The following is a 24,316-nucleotide window of genomic DNA, read 5'->3' on the forward strand; positions in this document are numbered from 1 at the left end:
TTGGGCGTTTTTATTCCAAAAGAACACTAGACTGAAGTTCAGGAGAATGAGATGTCATCAGGAAGTGGCAAACCGAACAAAGATGATGTGGGATTATGGAGGTCCGATTCATTTTATCAACATAATCCATCTGCAAGCTGCTTCTGTGAAAAAACAATACGATTTGAGAGTCATCTGTATTTCTTCTTAGGAGAACAACAAAAGGCCAGTTCCCACGTGACGTCCACAACGCTGCTGACTCCGAGTCAAGTCTCTCCAATATCACCTTTGATCTGACGGCGGCCACTGCTTTCTCATTCAGCATTCAGCATAGCCTTAACGTTCAAAACCCACAGACAGATGAATTGTGTTATTTGTAATCATGTTGCATCACAGATGCAGTGCACTTCCTCCAAGCCTTTCCTCTCACCGCCTGCAACGTCTTCCTACCATCCCTGGTGTGCTGTAGCTTTTCCTTACAATGCCGTTTGTTCTAGCTTTGTTGAGAAAAAAAGACTGCTCTTGGACATCCCCGGTAATTCAATTGAAGTCCCCTGTGTTTGCCAGCGATGGTTTGAGAGAAGAAGAGACCATTGATCTTTGTTTAGTCCAGAAGAGCCTCGTTCTGCAGAGAAAAGAAATGGAGGTATTTATTAGAGTTAACATCATATTAGCTAATGTGAAATCAAGTGCTTTAAACAGTCATTGCTGAGGAGGAACAGTGGCACTGTGCCTCTTGAAGTGTGAATGGGTACCTTTGATCAGGCTTATACAGAAAAAAAGCTCAAGTGGTCCTGGGTGGACCCTGGGTGCACCCTTAGAATCACTCACAGAATGTTCCAGAATCTCACCCAGAGAATTATAGCATTAAACAATCAGTCCTGTTATGCACCTCCAAGTAAATTCAAATGCCTTCTGATTTCAATATACACTATATGGCCAAAGGTATGTGGACACCCCTCCTAATTATTGAGTTCAGATTATTTAGCAACACAGATTGCTAAAAGGTGTAAACAAATCAAGCGAATAGCCAGGCAATCTCCACAGAGAAACACTGAATGCAACATACTGAAGAGCTCACTGACTTTAAACATAGCACTGTCATAGGATGCCACCTTTGACACAAGTCAGTTTGTGAAATTTCTGCCCTGCTAGATCTCCCCCTGTTAACTCTAAGTGCTATTATTGTAAAGGGGAAGCAACTAGGTGCAACCTCATATTCACATCATTTACTACAGAGTTCCAAATTGCCTCTGGAAACAATATCAGCACAAGAACTGTGTGCCAGGAGCTTCATGAAATGGGTTTCCATGGCCAAGCAGCTGAAGGTCACTAAGTGCATTGCCAAGCATCAGCTGGAGTGGTATAAAGCACACTGCCACTGGACTTTGGAGCAGTGGAAACATGCTCTCTGAAGTGATGAATCACACTTCACTATCTGGTAGTCTGATAGATGAATCTGGGGTTGACAGACACCAAGAGAACACTACCTACTGGAATGTATAGTGTCAACAGTAAAGTTTGGTAGAGGAGGGATAATGGTCTGGGGCTGTTTTTCAGGGTTTAGTTCCAGTAAAGGGTAAAGTTAATGCTACAGGATACAAAGACGTTTTAAACAATTATATGCTTCCATCTCTGTGGCAACAGTGTGGGGAAGACCCTTTCCTGTTCAAGCATGCCTGTGCCCCTGTGCACAAAGCGAGCTCCATAAAAACATGGTATGACGAGGTGTAGAGGAACTCTGGTGGCCTACACAGAGCTCTGGCCTCCACCCTACTTAACACCACTGGGAAGGACTGGAATGTCGATTGCGTGCCAGGCCTTCTCAACCAACATCAGTGTCTGACCTCTTTTGATTAAATGGGCACAGTTTAATCAAATTGGAAGCATATAATTGTTTAAAACATCTTCGTATAATTTGGAAAGCCTTCTGAGAACAGTAGAGGCTGCTATGGCAGCAAAGGGGGCCAGCTTCATATTAATTTCAATGGTTTTGAAGCGGGATGTCCAACAAGCTCATACAGGTGTGATGGTCTGGTGTCACATATTTTTGGCCATATAGTGTTTCTAACATTTTGAAAAATCACAAACTACAAAATCATTTTATAATTTCACATGTATTCATGATACCTTCAGATGACTTCTATTATGAATGCATCAGGGATCATTCATCACATTATTCATTACCAGCATTTCGGTATACACTCTTGGAGAAAAAGAAAAAAGAGGTGGAATCTTTGTAAACACTGTAAACATTTTGGCCCAAAGTAAGAACTTTTATGTGATGTGTGCACTGTACACATGACGTATTTAAGGATGCAGTGACAGAATGGTGCAGAACAGCAGGGAAGCAGTGCATCTAACTATGAATGTCAACTTAAAAAAATATTTTTTCATTTATCTGCTTTTATCAGCTTATAAATGAGATTAGGGAAGATGATTATCTTCATTTTGTTAAGTATAGAGTGTTCAATTGACATTTTGTACATCCAACTTTTCAATGCCCTTTGATGAACAATGAACAGATGTAGATGTGAAACCTTTGTGGATTATACTTCACAACCATACCTTAACTTAGATAAAACTGTTTTAGGTCTTGGGAAAAACACTTTTACATCTTAGCTTTCATACAACTGGATATCAGGTGAAACGGCCTCAGGCTAATCTGCAACAGGCCAAACTTCTTTGGACAGTAAATTTTGTGACATTGGCAATTCTGTTCATATTAGATTAATTACAGTGTCACTGCACTGGCAGCATTCAGCAGAGATGTTATAAATAAGGAAACTGGTCTCTGGTTAAAATATGAAGGGGAACGCTTGTTAAAATATGAATAGGAATGCTTGTAACTCTCAACATGGTGTTTGGTTTGGAAAGTCCTGTACTTCAAGAAAAAGAGCCTTCAGCTCTGCTGGTTGTGCCATGACTGGAGAAGGGTTGACGATATTGTGGCACTAGTTGGGTAAGCCCCTCCTCATTGTGGAGATCTGAGAAAGCGCAGTAACCAGAAAAACCCCAAAAAATCATTTTGGGCGTTATTGAGCCAAATGCTACAAACTATTAATGAGGTTTTGTCAGATTTTATCAGTGATTTCAAATGTGTTTTTAAAACGGTAATTTGACCTTAACTTGCAAGTATTTTGGTCTCCCCATTTAAAGAGACAGGAATCTGGTCTTGTATATCTGGAAATTACTTCCCGGTGGCATTGCAAAGATGGCTGCCAAGTGAACAGACTTTCTTATAAAGACTTCACATGTGTTATTCGAATAGGTTCTTTTATTTGTCTTTTTTGCCCTATGATGGACTGGCGCCCTGTCCAGGGTGTATCCTGCCTTCCGCCCAATGACTGTTGGGATAGGCTCCAGCTCCCCCTGCGACCCAGAAGGATAATTGGCTTAGAAAATGTGTGTGTGTGTGTGTGTGTATTTGTATTTTTTTTTGTAAAGACAATTAAATTGTATTTATAAACAAGCCTATACTGGCCACATTGGCTGATTAGTGCTTTTTCGCCTTATAGAGGTCGATACTTATGTCCAAACTGATGAGGGACACAGCTCAAGTTCAAATAAACGTTTCTAAACGTCAGTTCAAATAATCATGATCTGCTTGTATTACTGCTCATAATAACTGGGTCAAGTCTAATCACCACTCAGGTAAGCCCTGTTTATAAACAGTCTTTTGGTATAGATGGTAAAAGTGCATGAAAGTACCTGTTAATGAAAGGCTGACCATGATGTGTCAATAATTGCAATTTTTTACATTATTTTCACAAGAACTTGCTTCAAAACACATCCATTTACATTCAATTTGTTGCAGTGTAAATATATGACTGTGAAAGCTAACAACTGTGGAAAATAACTAGGCAGGTTAAATCATTGTAAAAAGCTCAAGTAATTGCAGCCATCTTCAATTATTATGATTAGCTTTAATATTTGTGATTACAGCTGAAAGATTAATCATTTCAAATCAAAATAGCATTCTGAAAGAGTTCAATTTTCAAATCACCACAGTTGTGGTTTTAATTAAATTCCACATTATTCACAGTTATCTTGAGTTTTAAGTAGAGAAAATTAATAATAATTTAATGGTAACAGAGCCTCAAGCCTGAATAAATGTGTTTGGCTTGCTGGCCATAAAAGAAAATAATCAAATTTAAATTGCAAACACAATATTGGTCATTACAATCGCAATTTGATATTTTCCACAAATCGTTCAGGCCTAATTGTGATCAGCTGGAATAATTGTGATTAGCTCCAACACATGCTAAACAGGTGATTATGTAATAACCATGACAGGCCTAATCACCACTTAGGTACGATGCACTTCAAAGTAATGTCCTTTGCAAAAAATCCTTAAGTAAAGACGCCAAAAGTACATGTTAGTCGACCAATAAGTGGTCGATAAAGACCACCAGACCAGTGCTGCACAGTACAGTCTGTTTATGTTTGTGCGTATGCTTGAGGCAATGAGGTAACGGTGAGTGTGTGAAGGAGATTTGGGACAAATAAATTACTGCCTGTGCTGACAGTACCAAAGCAACCAAATAGCAGGTCGAGCTGTCCTCTGATTCACACACACACAAACACACGCGCACACACAAACACAATCTCTTCAAAGGTTAATGAGCCTAAAACTCAGGATACCCACCTACAATTTCTCATGCCCATTGTGTACTACTGCATAGCTTATGTAGCTTAGCAGCTACAACGCTATGCTGGCAAAACACGTCAAGTGTGGCGCCAGATTCAATCAGTGTTAATAAAACCAAACAAGATCAATAAAGTCAATATTTATCAGCAAAAGAGTGCAAGGCCACTTACATAATGGGAAACTAAAAGGCCCATTAAGAAAAACTGGGAAATCAATTCCTTAAGGAATAGAGGAAAGCTAGGTGTGGGAATCAATAGGGGATACAATACAGAACTATCATGATGTTTCAGTCATGATATATTCTATTTCAATTTTCATAGATTTGTGATATGCTAAGTATAATATGTAATATGCTAAGCACTTTTGTAATATGACACTATTTTTTCGATATGCCTCAAAAGAAATATTTCTGTGATTTATATAATAAAGGTTATTTTCATATCAATGAATCAAAATCCAACTGTGAAGTTGACAAAGCAACCATAACGCAACATTCTCCTATGTTTACATATGCAGTAAACAATCTGTTTCAATCTGATTTACAATGGTAGGCAAATGTAACACTAGGAGTCTAGCCCATGGACTTTGGACATTTGCTGCCTGAACAAGAAATCATACTAACTAGAATTTGAGACTGGAATTCATGTGTGGGGTAATGATGCTATCCACTGCACTATCCAACCACTATACGGCTTAAAGCCTTGCTCTTAAAAGAAAAAGACTTTGCAGAACAATCTTATGGATGAGAAAACAATGCATTATGATATGCTACCACAATTATAGGAATATATTTGAAAGAGCTATTTTTGTTTCTATCTTCATTAGCATTTTTACATCATTTTCAAAGTTTTTGTCCACACAAAAATGCAGAGACAATATTGAGCACTTTATTGAGCACAGTACGTGAGCATCAAATGTTTCACAATTTCTACCAGGTTTGTTCTGGTACAAGCAAAGATGGCTAGGCTAAGTAACAACGCCAAGGCACCATGCACAGTCGTGTCATAGTGCTTTGTCTTGTATTCATGGACGCTGTGTGTATATTGTACAGGGATACACTTTGTTCAATACCAACAGAGAGATGGAAACAGACAGCGTTTATGGAGCTGGGATCACATTTCAAGGGGTAAGCAAAGACAACAGACGTCAGTGTTGTTATGTCAGTGTCTGTTATCTTCCAACCACACAACAATGTGAAACTTTCAAATCTGTCCCACTCTGGGGAGTACTTGTTTTGGTCTAAAACACTATTTCTGTGTGGATGGAGGCCAAAATTGAGAAAGCTTTCTTGTTTGTTGACAAGGTGTTGTTCCACCAATGGGCTTAATACACTTTGGAAATAGTAATAATTAAATTAAGAGTTTCATTATTTATATACATTTGTAACACTATTTTACATATAGGGGTTTTGAAGGCAGCTGACATATGACAGTCAAAAAACATTTTTATTTCACAAATAAAGGTGGCATTAACTGTAATATAGCACTGATATTTCTTGTATGTTTAACTGTATTTCAAAACATATATAACAAAAAAATTATGAAAGTGACATTGCATTTTGAAACGAACCTCTAAAATAATAAAATAGCAATACTCTTGCCTTCGTGTATCAATCCACTATATCACGATATTTGTAGTCATATTTGTAGACTATGATAGTTTTGTTCATTTATTTATGTTTTTAATGTGTATATATACAGTCCTATGATAAAGTTTGGGCACTAAATGTGTTCTCTGTAGAGGAGGTGTTTACTTATTTTCACTAAGAAAGTCAACAAACCACGTAATTTGACGCAAACTTTTGTACACGACTGTATTTAATGGTCTGAAATTAGTCGATTTTCATGTAATTTAACTCTAAAACACCCTGAGGTAACAATTACAGAGAATGCTTAGGCAGTCAAGACAGTCCTCACTGACTCACAGTGCCTATTAATAGAAAACCTGCTTCTGGTAACAATTCTAGACCTCCTGCATTTTAAGTTTCAAATTTTCCAGACAATTGTTTAGCAATTATGAATGTCCATGAGTTGCGTTCCATCTTAAATCAATTGCGGGATGCCTGCCACAAAGCACTTACATCTGACTGTATTAATAGATAATATATAAACCTGCTGCCTGGCACGAGCTAAGCCTAGATTAGATTCCAAAGTGGAATCCTCCTCGTACAAATCTACAGTCTGCAGCAAAAAACATGAGGGTTTAGAACGAGGGAGAAATGGATTTAGATTATCATAGAGAGGGAGGGAGGGAGAGAGAGAGAGAGAGAGAGAGAGAGAGAGAGAGACAGAGAAAGAGAGAGAGAGAGAGAGAGACAGAGATCTGCCAGACGCTTTCAATGTATAGTATGGAGAACACTTCAGAACATATCTATTTCTCGCATCACTTGACTATTCATCCTTTCGAAACCCCCCCCACCCTCCATGTGACTGTACAGAAAATGGCACTTATGGATACATGTACCAAGAACTATGGCAAGAACAAGAAGGTTACGAGTATAAACCTCTCAGGAAAGCGCAGTACTTCAAAGAACAGACTCTCTTTAACTGATTTACACTTAATATTCCCTGTAACTGGATATAGTCTGCGTTTAACAGAGTAGGCTGAGCAGGTTAGCAGAAAGCCAACCAGCTAACAGGCTAATCCTCCAATAATAAAAGAGTTCAAGCCTTTACAGAAGTAAAAACTAAGACATCCAAATTAAAAAATGTTTTCTGTCTGCTTCTCACAAGCTTAAAATGGGTCATGAATTAAGCCAGTGATGAAGGGGAGCCTGTGGCAACTGGGCTCCCTAAAATCTTTCCTGGGCCATCATATAGATACTGAGATGTACAGCCATGACTCACAGCCAACATACCTCTCCAGTTAGCTTCCTTCAACACTACACAGACAGCTGTGACGTCTGTTTATTTCCCTCTTATTCACAATGACTCCCATCCAGGGTAACTGTTTTCGAATGGATCCTTCATAATCACACAATGTAATCATTTTGTTTATCAGTTTAAAATCTTAAATGGGAAGTCAAACATACATTTAGATTAGATTCCAGTTACGCCACTGCTGACGACAGCAAATTGAGGCATAATTCATCACAATGACAACAACGCATCCTCTTATCGCCCACCCCTACGTCCAGCTAATGGACTCTGAGTCATGCGGATGTGGAAGCGATGAGCAGAGTTTACAGATTAGCATTTCAATTCAGAGTGCAGCGTCTCTTTTGAACGCGGCTGTGCTGAAGAGGAAAAACAGCCTCGCTCTTTTAAACCGTACGCTTCCAGCCAGAAATTCTGATATGAATACACTCCAGTTCAAGGACTAATGTGTGTGTGCACGTGTCAGAGTGTCATAGAAACATAACTGTGTGTTTATAGATCTTATTTGCTAAATCTTTGACCCCGTTTACACCTGGTCACTTCATGCGTCTTGAGTATCAGGGGCCGTATTACAGAAAAAGACTGAAATCTTATCTTCTTTGCTTAGTCACCGTGACAACTTCAGCTAGGACTGAAGTTAAGACAGAAGCTATTAGTGACAGAACAACAGTTCTTAAGTTCATCATCTTATCCTAACTCCAGATATGAAAACAGTAGTTATAACAGAAACATCCTAAAGCTTTATAAGACAAACCCAAAGCTGTCTTCTGTTTTAACAGTCTTGTGCAGTGTCAGGCAGCACAGTTCACTATAATTAGCATAGTGACGTTACATTTATCTACACTGAAAACGGCGCTTTGACTTGTGAGGGTTTTTTTCTAACAGCGATTTAAAACCCGCTGTTATGATCATGATCTCCACCGTCCCCTCTTATTACCTTTAATAATGTTGATGAAAACTCATCAGATAAAATATTCCAGTGATGGTGGTGAATAATGAGGAGACAAGAGCTGAACGTGTGTCTGTTTATTAGGAGAAATAATGTTAGCGCGCTCGGCTAAAGCGTTTGGAAAACTGAAACTGGGGAGCAGCGACGCTCTGATAAACAGCACGAAGCGCTGCCACAATATTCTTAACTCCTCGTTTATCGCGCTTTAGTTTTGTTTGACCTTTTTCACATCGGCAACGCCAGCTAACGTTAGCTGTCTGGCTAACTAACTCGATTGTTTTGATTACGGGTTTACGTTTCAGCTGTGCGCGTATGGTCGGTTGCTAGGTAACAGACATGACAGTTGATTGTCGACTTCGATCGAGTAAGTTGAGATGTCCTAACTTGAGATAAGATACTGTAAGATAAGATTCTTAAATTAAGATAAGATTTGCTTCTGTAATACGAATTTGTGAAAAATCGTATCTTGACCTGTCAGAAGTTAAGACAGAAAGATAAGAAGTTTCTGTTATACAGCTCCAGGGGCCGTATTACAGAAACTTCTCATCTTTTTGTCTTAAACTAAGATTTTTCACAAATTCACAAATTTCTATGGCATTTTATTTCGCACAAATCATCTTTTTCTTATTGAAAAGAGCAGTGTTGACTAAGTATAAAGTTCAGTGCTAACTATTTTGTCCAGTGCAGAGGTCAGTTTTAGGTAGGAACCATTAGTTTAAGTTTCCATTAGATTATACAGAGACCAGCTACTGTAATAAACTGTTCCAGCAATTAAGTGTGGCAGGTCAGTATGAGGTTTTGTTTTATATCAGAAATTTTGACTCTAATGCACCAAAATGTTTTATTTTGGGGAAAAAAAAACAGATATATGAATGAATGAAATTAATATTTATGTTGTAATTAAGACCCCATCAATTCAAATGCATATTGTTTAATTACCTTTTCCTGCAGTCACTGAGCAGTGCAGCGACATGACAAAGAAGCAGAACCTGATTGGTCCTCTTGTGTGTATTCAACGTGCTAATTGGCTTGCAGATAGAACCTTATAGAACTAAGCTAGAGTTCAACTCTGGAGATAGAACCTTTTTTGCTGTCTGGATAAAGAGTCCAAAAATGTATAGAATGTAAAAAAAAACACCTCTCATAATGTTAAGAAGTTGTCCCAGAATAAAATCATGTGACTAAGTCAATTCTGACAAAAAAAATGTCAGATAAAACCTTATAATCTATTGGGACGAAATTGTAATTGGTTGCCATGTATCAAGTGGATTTGCATATTGAGTCCCACACAGCAATCGGATTTCAGTCTGACTAACCGGAGACGCATTTGAATACTAAGTGTAAATGCATGTGGCTAAAACTTTATTGGGATACAATCCATATACTAGTCACTCTAAGAGACAGAGTGTAAATGGGATCTTTGGTTTGTGTGTGTGTGTGTGTGTGTGTGTGTGTGTGTGTGTGCGCATGTCCCTTACTGCTTAACCATTCAGCACACACAAGCACTTCATTTCTTCTTCTCAATTCATTAGAGAGGAAGAGAGCCAGAGTGAGAGAGAGAGAGAAAGAGAGAGAGAGAGAGAGAGAGTGAAAAAGAGAGGCAGAGGGAAAATACAGACAGACAGATTGAGAAAGAAACTGAGGAATAGAATGAGAGAGAGAGAAAGTGAGAGAGCAGGGTGAGAGAGAGTCATAGACGGACTGAATAAAAGAGAGAGAGAGAATGAGGACGAGACAGACCCCTACCACTACACACCATATGCATATCACAGGTTTGCTGATTATTTTAATTATAATAATACTAATTGTTATTATTATAATTATGATTATTAATATTGTCATTATTGTTGTTATTTGCTGTAGTTGTTGTTATTGCTGTACTGCTTTAACAGTAAGAAAAATAGAAAAAGAAAGATAAAGTGAGAGGGAGGGAGAAAGAAAAAAGGGAGAGAGAGAAAGGCAGGTAGGGAGAAAGAAAGGTAGAGGGAGAAAAGGAAAGAGACAGAGAGAGAGAGAGAGAGAGAGAGAGAGAGAGAGAGAGAGAGGGTCGTGAACTCATTGGAGAATAAGTTGAAGGCAGGAATTACTGTCAGGCAGAAGAACGCTTACATTAATTGGACGCTGAACTCATTCACTGACACGAGACAAAAACCCTGATATCTGAGTGTGAGTCTGTGTGTAAGCATGTGTATGTGTGTGTGTCTGTGTGTGCGTGTGTGTGTTTTAACATGGGGAAAAGACAAAAGTACACAGTGTGACACTATGATGAATGTTCTTCTGTGAAAGTAGATTTAACATTAATGCCTCTGTGTGTGTGTGTGTGTGTGTGTGTGTACATTTGTGTGTAACGGCTGCTCTGAGACTAGAAGTCACACTGAGCAGTAAACGTGAAGAAGTGTCAGTTTTATGGCGTACTGTTTATTAGCTTACTCTATTATTAAAATAATCTCTCTCTATATATAATGCTTTCCCTCAGTCTCTCTCTGTCTCTCTCCCTCAGTATCTATCTGTCTCTCTCTCTCAGTCTCTCTATGTCTCTCTCCCTCAGTATCTCTCTGTCTCTCTCTCTCAGTCTTTCTATTTGAGTCTCTTTCAATATCTCTCTTCCTCAGTATCTCTGTCTCTCCCTCAGTCTTTCTCTCTCAGTCTCAGGGCTCTCTCTTCCTCAGTCTCTCTCTATGTCTCTCTCCCTCAGTCTTTCTTTCTGAGTCTCTCTCTATATCTCTCGCCCTCAGTATCTCTGTCTCTCCCTCAGTCCTTCTCTCTCAGTCTCGGGCCTCTCTCTTCCTCAGTCCCTCTCTATGTCTCTCTCTCTCAGTCTTTCTCTCTGAGTCTCTCTATATGCCTCTCTCTCTCAGCATCTCTTTGTCTCGCTCCCTCAGTCTTTCTCTCTCAGTCTCAGGTGTCTCTCTTCCTCACTGTCTCTCTATGTCTCTCTCCTTCAGTCTTGGCTTCTCTCTCTGTGCCTCTTTCTTTCTACCGGTTGCTTTTCCTCAATGTCTCTCTCTCAGACTCTCCTTCTGACTCATTCTTGCTCTCTCTTTCCATCCCTCAGTCTGGGTGTGTGTGTTTATTTGATCATCACTGTCATTTGATATTAATTAGTGGAGGGAGGCACACACACACACATAGTAAGATGTGGCAGACTCCTAATACAAACCAGAGTAATAGACTTATAGAGAGAGAGAGAGAGAGAGAAGAGAGAGAGAGATAAGGTGAAGCTAGAGAGAGGGAAACAGAAAGAGACAGAGAAAGAGAGTGAAAGATAGGGATAGAAACAGAAAGACAAAGAGAGGGAAATAGAAGAGGAAAGATAGAATGAGAGAAAGAAATAGAAAAGAGAAATGAACATAAAGAGAGAGAAAAAAGATAGAGAGAGCCTGAGACAGAAATCAAAAGGGAGAGATGGAGACAGATAAAGGGAGTGAGATAGAGAGAGACAAAAAGAGAAAGAAAAAAATGGAGGGAGAAAGGCAGACAGAAGACTAGAGAGACAGAAAGATACAGAAGAAAGAGAGAGATAGGAGGCGTAAGAGAGATAGAAAGATAGAGAAGAAAGAGAGATAGGAGGAGTAAGAGACAGAAATGGATGGAAGAAGAAAGAGTGAGGCAAAAAAAGAAACAAAAAGAGAGAGAAGGCGAAAGAAAGGGAGAGACACAGAAGAGGGAGTGGAGAGAGAAAAAGAGAAACACTAAGGGTAGAGTGAGACACAAAGAGAGAGAGAGAGAGAGAGAGAGAGAGAGAGATACCATTACATACAGTAAAAAGTAAGGCTTTAACCACTGCAAAAGCATCTCTTCATCTTTTAACCATGGGCAGTGAGAGAGAGAGCGACAGAGAAAGAAAAGGAAGTGGGGAGAGAGATAAGAGATAGAGGGAGTGCTCTCTCACTCTCTCTCTTCGACTGAGTGCTCCTAATAAGAAAGCTTTTAGCTCACATAATTAAGAGTCACCCATATGCAGAGAGTGATGCTCAATTTACCACTGCTCATCCGCTCTCTTTCAACCTCTCTCGCTCCAACTCTCTCTCTCTCTAATCTGATTCAGAATCAGACACTGTGACCCCCTCTCCTCCCCTCGCCGGATAAATCTATTTCTCCTTCAGTCCATCGCTCTTTCCCTTTTTCCCCCGTCTCTCTTTTCTTGCGCCCTTGGAGACGGTGCCATTTTGAGCCGGGCTGTACAGTTACCGCCTCGTTTTTGTTCTCTCTCTTTCTCTCTGTCTCTCCCTCCATCCACACTCATTTAGAAGCGCTGGAGGAGATGAGCTCTGACATGCTGTATTCAGGCGGAGGGGAGAGGAGAAGAAAAGCCGGTTCAAGGACGGCGTGGGGGAGAGAATGAAAAGAGGAAAGGAGAAATAAAGTGAAGAGACAAAGAGGGAGCCGATGTTTTTCGCAGCGGAGGCGCGGGACCTCGGGAGAGAGTAAGACAGATAAAAAAGAGAGAGACAGAGAAACAGAGAGAGGGAGAGAGAGGCAGGAGAAATGATTATGACAGAAAGGAGATCTCTGATGATCTCTGAAGGATGTACTGTGTTCAAAATGGCCCATATTTTTCTTCAATTTTGTTTATTTGTTTGTTTGATTATTCAATTGTTGTTTGTTTATTTTTGTGAATCCACTTACAACATTTAAGTGGTTTTATGCACCAAAAATAATATTTAATTTTTACACGTTCATTTCCCAACCTCTCCTTCTTTAAGACTGATAGATGTAAATGACCTCTTTCCTGAATCGATGATCCATAAAACAAAACTTTCAGCTACTATTTTTAGAAGGATATACAATGCTACGTATCTTTGCTGACTGACCACCCAGAGTCCAGACCTCAACACGACCGAATATGTTTGAGATTACTTGTATTTTTCGTCTATAATGGGTGCTGGGGTTCCTTTCCACCGATAACCAGAGCCAACAAGAAGAACCATAAATACTTAATAAATATTCAATAAATAATCCCTAAATACTTAAGATCGGCATCAGCTGAAAGGCTGAAAACAATTATTCCAAATTCTAAGTAATATTTACAACAGCTAAAGGCTTTAGCTATGGTGTCTACTGGTACTGCAGGGGACCTGTGTGGATTCCTAACTACATAACATTAAGAAAACAGTGGCTTGAAGTGTTTTTTCTTTCCAGTATGTTAAACTTAACAAAGAAATCCAAATTGTGCCCTAAAATTTGTCTATGCTTTTTATATTTATCATTTGCTCATTTTTGCATTTTCTCATCATTTCCATAAGTTTATACTATTGTGAAGATCCATGCAATTAATTTTTATAATATTCATGTTTAGTGTTAATATTTCATTAAACGTTATAATGTATGTTTTTTGGTAAATATATGGCTGCTGCCTCTTTGTCTGCTAATAATTGGTATTGGTATCGGCTGTAAAACATATTGGCCACCCCTAAATGTTGATGAATCATAGCAGCCCTAAAATATAGGAATATAAACGTATATGTGCTTATATGTGTTTAGTCTCAATTGTTGGTGGCAGATGATAAAACAAAGGCAGCAGAGGGAGACTGGAGCTGCTGCTCTGTTCAGACTGATGCACTGAGCCAACACAAACCCACTCATCACTCACACACACACACACACACACACAGTTCTCCATGACAGAGATGGACACCCACACACATATACACACACACACACACAATTAACAATGGTCCAATACCTCTCTTCAATCCCAAACAACCCCCCCCACCCTCCACCCCACACACACATGCACACACACACACACACACACACAATAAAAAATCTGCTTTGGTCTCACACACACACACACACCACTAACTACAGTCAAATGCCTCTCTTCACTCCCAACCAACTGCCCCCACCTCCCTTCTCCCACCTGCCATGCACACACACACCCACACACGGCAAAAATCCACTTGGCTCTACACGCACACACACACACATACACAAAAACACACACACACACATCCTTATCTGAATTTTCTTCCTATCTCCTCTTTACTCACACACACACACACACATACAGCACTGTCTCTACCTCCTCTCTGTAAATGACGCGGTGACTGGAAATAAACAGGCAATTTAAGTGCTGGACACCTCAGTGCTCTCTTACACACACACACACACATACACACTCTTCTCCCTGCTGCTGTCACACTCTGCCACACACAGGTTGAGGGAGGGAGCAAGGTCAATGCACAGAGAGAGAGAGACAGAGAGAGAGAGAGAGAGAGAGAGAGACAGTGGGGGGTGAAGGAAATGTATATAAGAAATAAATGTACTGTTTGTCTGCTTACTATTAATATTATTTAATTAGTGTTGTTTTATTTTATTTTACTATTTGTTTTTATTGTATTTTGCTCTGACTAATATTATCATTCGTGTTGTTATTACAATGTATAATTACCATTATTTCCAGAGAGTTCAAAAGTTATATGCTTTGGCAACCTTGTATTTGAGACAGTCATGCAAATAACGCTACTGGAAAAAAAAAAGAATCGCAAGACAGAAGGACAGAGAGATAATGGGAGAAGGAAAGATGGAGAATGACAGATATAGATACGGCAAGAGAAAGAGAGAAAGACAGAGAGGAAGCAAGAGAGAGCGAGAAAGAAAGAGAGATTAAGCGAGAGTGAGATAGAGATAGATAGAAAGAGTAAGGCCCAATCCCATTTCTTATGTTTACCCCGAAGGGGTAGTGGTTGAAATCTTGCCCTATGAAATGGGACCCTCAAATAAAAAAGAACATTACTTCATTAACAGGCTACTAGCACTGCTCTGTATGTGACACTGCCAGTCTGCAGTGATTGCAAAGGAGGGTAAAGTTCAGCAACCTCGCTGCTGGTCTTCAGTTAAGTTTAGGACATCATATGCCTTCAAAGAGGGGGATACGGCAGTTATTTATTATTGCCCACCCCTAATTCTTCAGTGATATGAAGCTGAAGTCAGCTATTCGCCAGCTTCTAGTTCAAATTTTCCTGTTCCACCTTAAATGGTGAAGCAGTTCTGACACCTGAGGCATCATTTAAGGAGGAATGGGTAATTTAGCTAGGCAGCTAACAAGAATTAGCTAGCTAGCTACAACTAGTGATTATGCTTTTTATGAAGGACCATAATACATTGAAATGACATTAAACTAAGACAATACAATGGTTATCGTACTTTTTAATGGGGAAAATAATTATATTTGTGGGTTTCTTTGGTCGCTTGCACAGCCATCTTTCCAGTTTTTCTTCTTTCTAATAACACTTCGTTTGGACGGCCATGTAGCCCTAACACTTCACCCTACACCTCTATCTCAACAAAAATCAGGACACCCTACACCTAGGTGTGCACACACAAAACAGAGGGCTAAGTGGTAGGGGCAAGGGGTGAAATTTGATTTGGCTTAAGTGACAGAGAGGAAGTGAGAAAAAGAGAGAGAGCAAGAAAGAGAGATGGTAAGATTGTGTGTTTTGTACGTAGTTTACACACACACACACACACACACACACACACACAGTACATATGTGGGTTCTACAGTAACAGGTAGTCCATTTTAGCCCTTTTACCCAGTTCTTCAATGGACAGAACCACCACAGAGCAGGTCTTATTTGGGTGGTGGATCATTCTCAGCACTGCAGTGACACTGACGTGGCGCTGGCATGTTTGGGTGTTATTTTCATAGATGAGTTAGCATATTTAAGATCTTCACAGTGAGCAGTGTCTGCACACTGTCATCCTTCGATCCACCACTCTTTGTCCATCGGTACTGTACTCAACTGAGAAACCTCACCATTTCAAATGCTGTCGCCAATCAGCCACCCAAGCACAGCTAATCAGACTAGTTTTTTCCAGTTCAGAGAGCAGCGTAGGGGAGTTTTTTGATGTTCATGGTTATCACTTTTAGAAATTTAATAGATTGTGTTAGATAGAACTATATAACCCATTCCTGTTATCACACATTATAGTATAGAATCTAACTCTATCTGACTCATGATGCATGTCATCTCAAGACATCTGTACTGAAAAAATTAATATTAACACATCATGATACTCCAGTCATTCATATGTATAATCCTAAAACAGTATAAAAATGTCTGTCTGTGTGTGTGTGTGCCCTCCTCTTCTCCCAGATCGGCCTGTTAAAGTCAGTCCTGTTCTCGGGCTCAAGGCATGAATATGGAATGCCTGCAAACCCTGTGTGTGTGTGTGAATGTGTGTGTGTGTGTGTGTGTGGGCGCGTGTCTGTTGGAGTTAATAATGAATAGAGTCTAATGATTTAATGGGTCTGCATGTTGACACATCCCACAGGCTTTGGGCCGCTTGAGCCACTGTTCAGTGCTGTGTAACACTAGCATTCGTGTAAGAAAGAGAGACAGACAGACACAGAGACAGAGAGAGAGAGAGAATTTTACATGGCTCGAAGATCTGACTCCAGCACTCAGACTCTCGCTTCCCTCTGTTCTTTCCCAAACGTCTGTTCTCTCCATCACTTCCCCTCCCTCTACCCTCTCCACATTTCCATTATTCTGCATTGCTCCAGCCTCAGCCTCTGATCCAACATATAGTGCAAGCACTATTCATTCTAACCACAGTCGCCATTTCGCTTCACTCCTCTTCCCGTACTTTCTCTCTTCAAGCTTTACTCCTTCTCTACTCAGTCTGTTTGCTCCTCATTTCAGTCATTTCCATTCCTTCCTCACACTGCCCCTAAGCCATTGTTACCTTAAGACAAAGCTCTATTAGCTACACTACACCTTTTACTGGCCAGAACAGCGCAAGGCCACATCCTTTCTCTCTGGCGTTTGCTAAGATCCTTGCCATTAAAAACACATAACAATGCAGAGGTTTACAGTATCCCATATTTCCCTCAGCATCGCCATAACATTCACACAAAGCCCCCAAACATTTCCCCAATGTCTCAACATTCCCTGATGTTTCCACAACATTCCCCAATGTCTCCAAATAATTCCCCCAATAATTCCACAACACTTCCCAAAAACTCCATAATATTCCTCCAACATTTCCACAACATTCCCCAACATTTCCCACAATGTCCCCATCACATTACCCCAATGTCTCCAAAACATTCCCCCAATAATTCCACAACACTTCCCAAAAACTCGATAATATTCCTCCAACATTTCCACAACATTCCCCAACATTTCCCAGTGTCCCCATCACATTACCCCAATGTCTCCAAAAAATCCCCCCAATAATTCCACAATGCTACCCAAAAACTCTACAATATTCCTCCAACATTTCCATAACATTTCCCAAGGTCCCAAAAATGTTTTCACATATCCCAAATGAACCCCAAACAATCTCATAACATTGACCTAATGCCCCTTCAACCCACGTCCCCACAACACTGCCCCAACCATTCCACAACATTCCAACATACCTCCCAAACAACCATCCCCACAATACTCCCCAACATCCCCACAAATTCTGCCATTGACCCCGCAACATTCCCCAGTGTCCCCATAACATTTCCCCTAATGTTGCCACAATATCCCCCAATGTCCCTATAACGTTCTTGCAACACACCCCCAACCTCCCCATAACATTTCCCACCATGTACCCATAACATTCCGTAATGTCCCCACAACATTCCCCAATGTCCCCATAACATTTCCCTCCAATGTCCCCACAACATCCCCCAATGTCCCTACAACGGTCTTGCAACACACCCCCAACCCAACAACCTGGCAACATCTGGCCAGCTCTGATCCAATTTGCTCTTTTCCTCCCCAAACAGCAGGAGCAACTGGACTGTATCCATCTCCATATGGCTCTCTTTGACTTATGGACCTCGGTTAAAAAGATCCTTTTGTCTTTGACACTTAGCAAAATTGAATTTCTCATTAGGTGGACTCAGTTCACGGAAGGCTGTTAAAGCATTGTGGGAAAATAATTTAAACAAGGCAGTCTGAATATTAGCTGAATGCGGTTGTCGCCATATGTCTACAAGAATTGGACTGGCACTGTCATGCATAGACCCACTCAGTGATAAAACAACAGGGTAAAATACTGTCACACTGAGCCGAACTGTACTAAGCTTTTGAAAACAAGCCTACGATATAACCCAGTTCACCTGCAGTGGTGACTTCACTCTCATTTTATTTTCAGAAAATCTGCTCATTATTTTGGCTGTGCTGCTTTGAAACCCTCTTGGCTTAACAGCTGGATTTTGAGAGGTGCTTGCTTTGAGGTTGGGTCCTGCACCAAGCGGCTGATTAGCGCCCGGAAAAAAGAAACAAGGAAAAGGCCTATTTACATACAGTAAACAATGTAATTATATGAGGAAATAGTGGGGAAGCAATAGGGGGAAACAATAATTGCATTCGCACTCAATGCCGTTACTATTCCTATCGTGTCCTATGCCAGCGGAGGCAGTTTGCCATCAGCATTGTTATTATTGTTATTATCTTGTTTTTCTTGGCTATGGAGGAGTAAACAGTGGGGTTTGGCCGGCATAATCGGAATCTGGCTATCAAACACGAGGTACTTCCAAACTCCAATTTCATTTATCAAAAAATAAAATGGTCCATATGGAAAATGTTACATTTCACAAACATCCATTTTTGATAATTCGCTTCCATTCTGTTCCATTCATATTCACATAAAATAACAGTATTATTACAATGAAATGAAAAACAAGATGGGAAATGATTAGAATCCAAATCTGTGATGGTGCATTTTGCACAAGCTGTTTAAAGCTGGCAACCTATACGTCCTGTTATTCCCAAAAGCAGATGACTTGCTCTTGAACTTGTACAAAAATAAGCACAATTTAATGAATGACGTCAGCTGGCCTGTGGTACATCATGATCTGCAAATTTGGACTGTGCATGTGTGTGTGTGTGTGTGTGTGCGTGTGTATTTGCTCTCTGCACTGGCACGGCATGTGAACTCAAACTGAGTGAAGCTCTGGGTCAATGATTATCTGAGTTTGTTTCCCATGAACAGAGCTCCACGGCCGGCAGTGAACTTGGTATTAAAGCGCGCGTAATAAACGCATGTGTTAGGGCCAATTGATATGAAAATTTTGTGACCAATACCAATTTTAAGGAGCTAAAATTCAGATAACTGATTATGTAATATAGGCCTGCAGCCGGTGACCGTTAACTGAGTTACCGTGGCAACAGCCCCCAGTGAAAAATGTTGTTCATTTACTGATTTGTCTCATGCAAACAGAGTAAGATGCAAAGATTCCTACACATAAACATAATCGAACTTTTGAATATTCTGGATGATGTAATATCCTACAATAACACATCTAGGCTATGTTCACATTATACGGTAAAAACGCTACGTAGCTTTTAATCTTAAAAAGTAAGTAGCCGGGTTAACTTGAAATTGATCATTGTGAAAGTGAAAATTGGTCATTGAATTTCAAATAATAAATACATGCATAACACAAATTATTCTTCTGTTAATATAAAGTTTGATGAGCTCAAAATTTCAAGTTAAACTTATTACTTTTTTAAGTTTACAGCAAGTAACCAGGTTAACTTGTTTTACAGTGCTGATGTTCTGATGTTTTGCTCAGATCTGATCTTTCTAACTTGATGGTTCACATTTGTGTAGGTGAGTCATATTTATCTTTAGTGCAAACCTACCAGTGTCCCGAAATGACTCGCATGCGCACATCCAAATCAGTAATGTTACATAAACACATTCACAGCCTTCACACAGCCTTCATCATGAGTTCAAGTTCAAGTTCAAGAGGCTTTATTGCCATTTCAGCTATATGCAAGTACACCGTGAAATGAAACAACATTGCTCCAGGACCATGGTGCCACACAGGAACATAAGTGCAAAACAATACAATATACACAATGCAGACAATACAGTGCAGTAAATACAAAAGACTTGCAATAAATACAAAAACAGAACACAGGCAGGTCATGGTACTGAATATGTAGAGTTGTGCAAAACAGCATGTAACATATTATAACATATTAGCAGATAGCCTAGCATATATGAGCATAGCGGTCACTAAGGAGGCAACCAGAACAACAGCAACAGAATACAATATTCGGTTGATGCAGTATTCTAGGAGCCAATATTGTTAAAGACATAAAATGTGCAAAAATGCAAGTAGTCAGATACTGTTAAGAAAATAAAATCTAAAAAAAATGCAAGCAGTCAACTGTTCATTATTAGAGTTAGACGAGGAAAAAACATCAATTCTTATTTGAACGTTCTCTTTAAGGTTGCATGGCTGAAAACTGGATACATATCCTATCTAGAACCACATATAAAGACACTCAGAACTGTTTTGAGAAGATAAGAAAAAGAGAAGGATGTGCGTGTCCACACTGCTTTGAAAACATCAGATCTGTGTTTTGTGATTTGTGCCATCTCACCCTGGTACTGTGAACGTAGCCTAACTGTACCTAACACAGAAAAGACACTTCTAGACATGCTCAGAGGGGTACCACTGTGCCATGCAGACATTACGCCTCTACAAAAAGCTGCCTATGCTATAATATATAATGTATAATGTAGGACGTCTTCAGACCACAGCATCAGGTTTCAGACATCAGACAAAATGGCTTTGAGTCTCATCAAAACACCATCATCATCTCAGCTCATCAGGCAAAACGGCACCAGAAAAAATAGTATCAAATGAACTGCAGTGAGCTACTAATCTGTGAGCAGGAGCTTCACTCAGAAACCAAGGCCTCAGCTGGCAAGATATGTGTGCCATTCATAATTCTGTTCTTTATAACTAGGTTATTTATTAACCTATTAATAACCAAATTAATGATGACAATATACTACAATCACAACTTTTACTGAACTGCGCTTTAATTCACACTATCACTATGTTCACTTCCATGTCTGCTTAAAGACCATCACAAAATCTCCTCCCTGCATAACCCTACACTATACTGAGGCATCAGCAGCGAAGATGCAGGAAGCTCTGCATGGCCACGCCTCCAACACTTTCATGGCGTCTCTAAAGAGCAGAGATTTCAGAATTTTCACCATCCTGGTAAACACACGTGCCACAGGGTGTGCGCCGCTCCTCTACCACACATGCCCACAGTCCTCTCTCAGGGCTGTGTACTGTCCATCAGGGTGCTGCATCCTCCTCCCCAGTGAGGTGGAACTCCTCACAGCTTACAGCATCAAGTCTCACACTTGTTTTGTTTTTTTTTGTTTTTTTTTAATTAAGACAAAACAAATGGGTAGATTTTATGACACTGTAACTGAAAATTCATTATAACTCTCTTGGCATGTCACAGGATGCCCCTCCAAAATCTCTGACTTGGAATATTCAGACTGTCCCCTCATTATCACCACTCGGCTGTTAAAATTTGTCTCTGGTTTTGTTCCTGGCGTTTTTCAGGTAACTCTTAATGGTTTCCAAGCATGCCTTGTTATGTCCTCAGATTTTTTACTTTTTGTCTTTGATTTTTGACCTGCCTTTGTCTGTTTACTACTTTTACAACTGGTTTATAGATTTTGCCCGTTTGCCTATCCCAAGACCCCTGGCTCCATCTAGATAATAGATAGATGAACCATTGGCCAACTGTGTTTGCACACAGAGGAATTAGACCTCCGCATTTAACCCATCCGTGCAGTGGAACACCCACATCCATGCACACTAGTGAACATACACACTAGGAAGCAGCAAGCACACTTGCCCAGAGCAGAGGGCAGCCCTAGCCACAGTGCCCAGGGAGCAGCTGGGGGTTAGGTACATTGTTCAAGGGCACTTCAGTCACGTCCTGTCAGCTTCCGGTCACACGACTGGACCTCCAGCCCACGACTGCCCCACAGTAGTGAAAGTCTAGTGAAAGTACCTATCAGTACAGCCAATTATAAAATATAAGCATATGCAATCTTTGTTTATTAGTTGTTTAGAAGGTAGATTAAGGATTTATTGAAGATGAACTTTGCTAATTTGGGGGAAGAAAAACTGCTACTGAATGAAGAGCCAACTGGAAGCTGAAAGAGCCGGCTCTCGTATGTGAGCTGAGCTAACTGATCTGACTCACTGAACAGAGATGGAATGCCCATCACTAATAAAAAAGTTAGAAAGAAGCTAATCTGCATATAAAAATCTAATTTACAATTCAGTTTATTTTAAACTTTAATGACTATTCGAATATTCAAAAAGTCAGACTCATCCCTAATAATGATGCACAAAAATGTGCACAGCTTTCAAACAGCCTACAAGGGTATTATTTGGGTGGTCAATCATTCTCAGTCATACCCAGCAGCGCTGCTGGAGTTTTAAAATACCCCTGAGTCACTACTGGACTGAGAATAGTCCAAGCATAAATATATAGCCAACAGCGTCCTACGGGCAGTGTCCTGTGACCACTGATGAGGGTGACTAACATAAACTGTGCAGCAGCAGATGAGCTATTGTCTGTTTTTTTACATCCACAAAGTGGACCAACAAGGTAGGAGTGTCTAATAGAGTGGACAGTGAGTGGACACAGTGTTTAAAAACTCCAGTAGCACTGTTCCGTCTGAACCACTCATACCAGCGCAACACACACACATGCCACCATGCCATTGTCACTGCAGTGCTGAGAATGATCCACCACCCAAGTAATACCTGCTCTGTGGTGGTCCTGTGGGGGTCCAGACTATCGAAGAACAGGGTAGGAATACCCATCACTAGCCCAAAAAGGGGGCTAATAAATTATGCAGAGAAACAGACGGACTACAGTCTGTAATTGTAGAACTACAAAGTGCAACTATATGGTAAGTGGAGCTGATGAAATGGACAGTGAGTGCAGAAACATCGTAGGTGTACGTGATGAAGTTGCTGGTCACTGTATTTATATAAGACTAAGGATCCTTATTCTGCACGTATGCGTGTTCCACACCTCTTTCGCATCACTCACCTGCACAGGATCCAGTCTCCTCAACTACGCGCTCTGTTTTCAGCTTAACTTCTCACTCTTGACACCTCATTTGTGCCTCCTCTCTCTCTCCCACTCTCCCCCTCTCTCTTTATCTCTGTTGTTTTGAATGCGATCTGCTAATGTAATCCCATTATGGCCAGCCTCATACCTTATCGCATTACATCGAGCTTCTGTGCACGCTTGTGTGTGGCTTTTAAAGCAGACCATTCAATAAAAGCAGACTGATTGATCGACACATTCATTGATTTCACGTAGCTCGTGACAAACAGGACAGATGGGCTGTTATACTGCCCTAGTAAGAAGCCATCAACAACAACCAGCCAACACGTTTTGCTGAATTCTCTGCAACCAACATCCTCTTTAACATTATCAAAAACGTACAGAATCACTTAGTTTTTGATTTATTCAGTTATTTGTAGATACAATGTAGATTTCAGTATTACAAACTAAGCCCAAAAAGGTATTTCTATACGTTTATGCATGTATTTTAAACAAGATCAAGACGTTATTAAATCATAAATAACATACCATAATTGAACTGAAGTCCTTTTGATGATAGTGACACAGAAAGGTGTTTAAAGTTGAGGTGCTGAAATTTTAAGCAGCATATACAGTTGTATGCAAAAGTTTTGTTGTTTTTCTAAGTGAAAATAAATTAACAAACCCTCTACAGAGAACACAATTCTGCACATTGTAATGCACAGTTTCCATGTGTTTGCTGATTTTAACTTATTGGAAAAAAAACACATCAAATAAAAAATAAAGTTAAAAAAAGTTTTACACATTTCATATTTGAAGTTTTATTTTTTTGCAAATTATTAAACCCAGCAAATACATAGAAATTGTCATGTTTTAGTTTGTCCCCTTCATAAGACTTTTCATTTAAAAAATAAATAAAACATGTCATTTGACCAAGTGTGTTCATACTTTCGCACACAACTGCGGTAATGTCAGGTGAATAGATTTTTTATTTTCATTTTATATCAAACAGAAC

Source organism: Colossoma macropomum, unplaced genomic scaffold, assembly GCF_904425465.1.
Source record: "Colossoma macropomum unplaced genomic scaffold, Colossoma_macropomum, whole genome shotgun sequence".
NCBI lineage: Eukaryota > Metazoa > Chordata > Actinopteri > Characiformes > Serrasalmidae > Colossoma > Colossoma macropomum.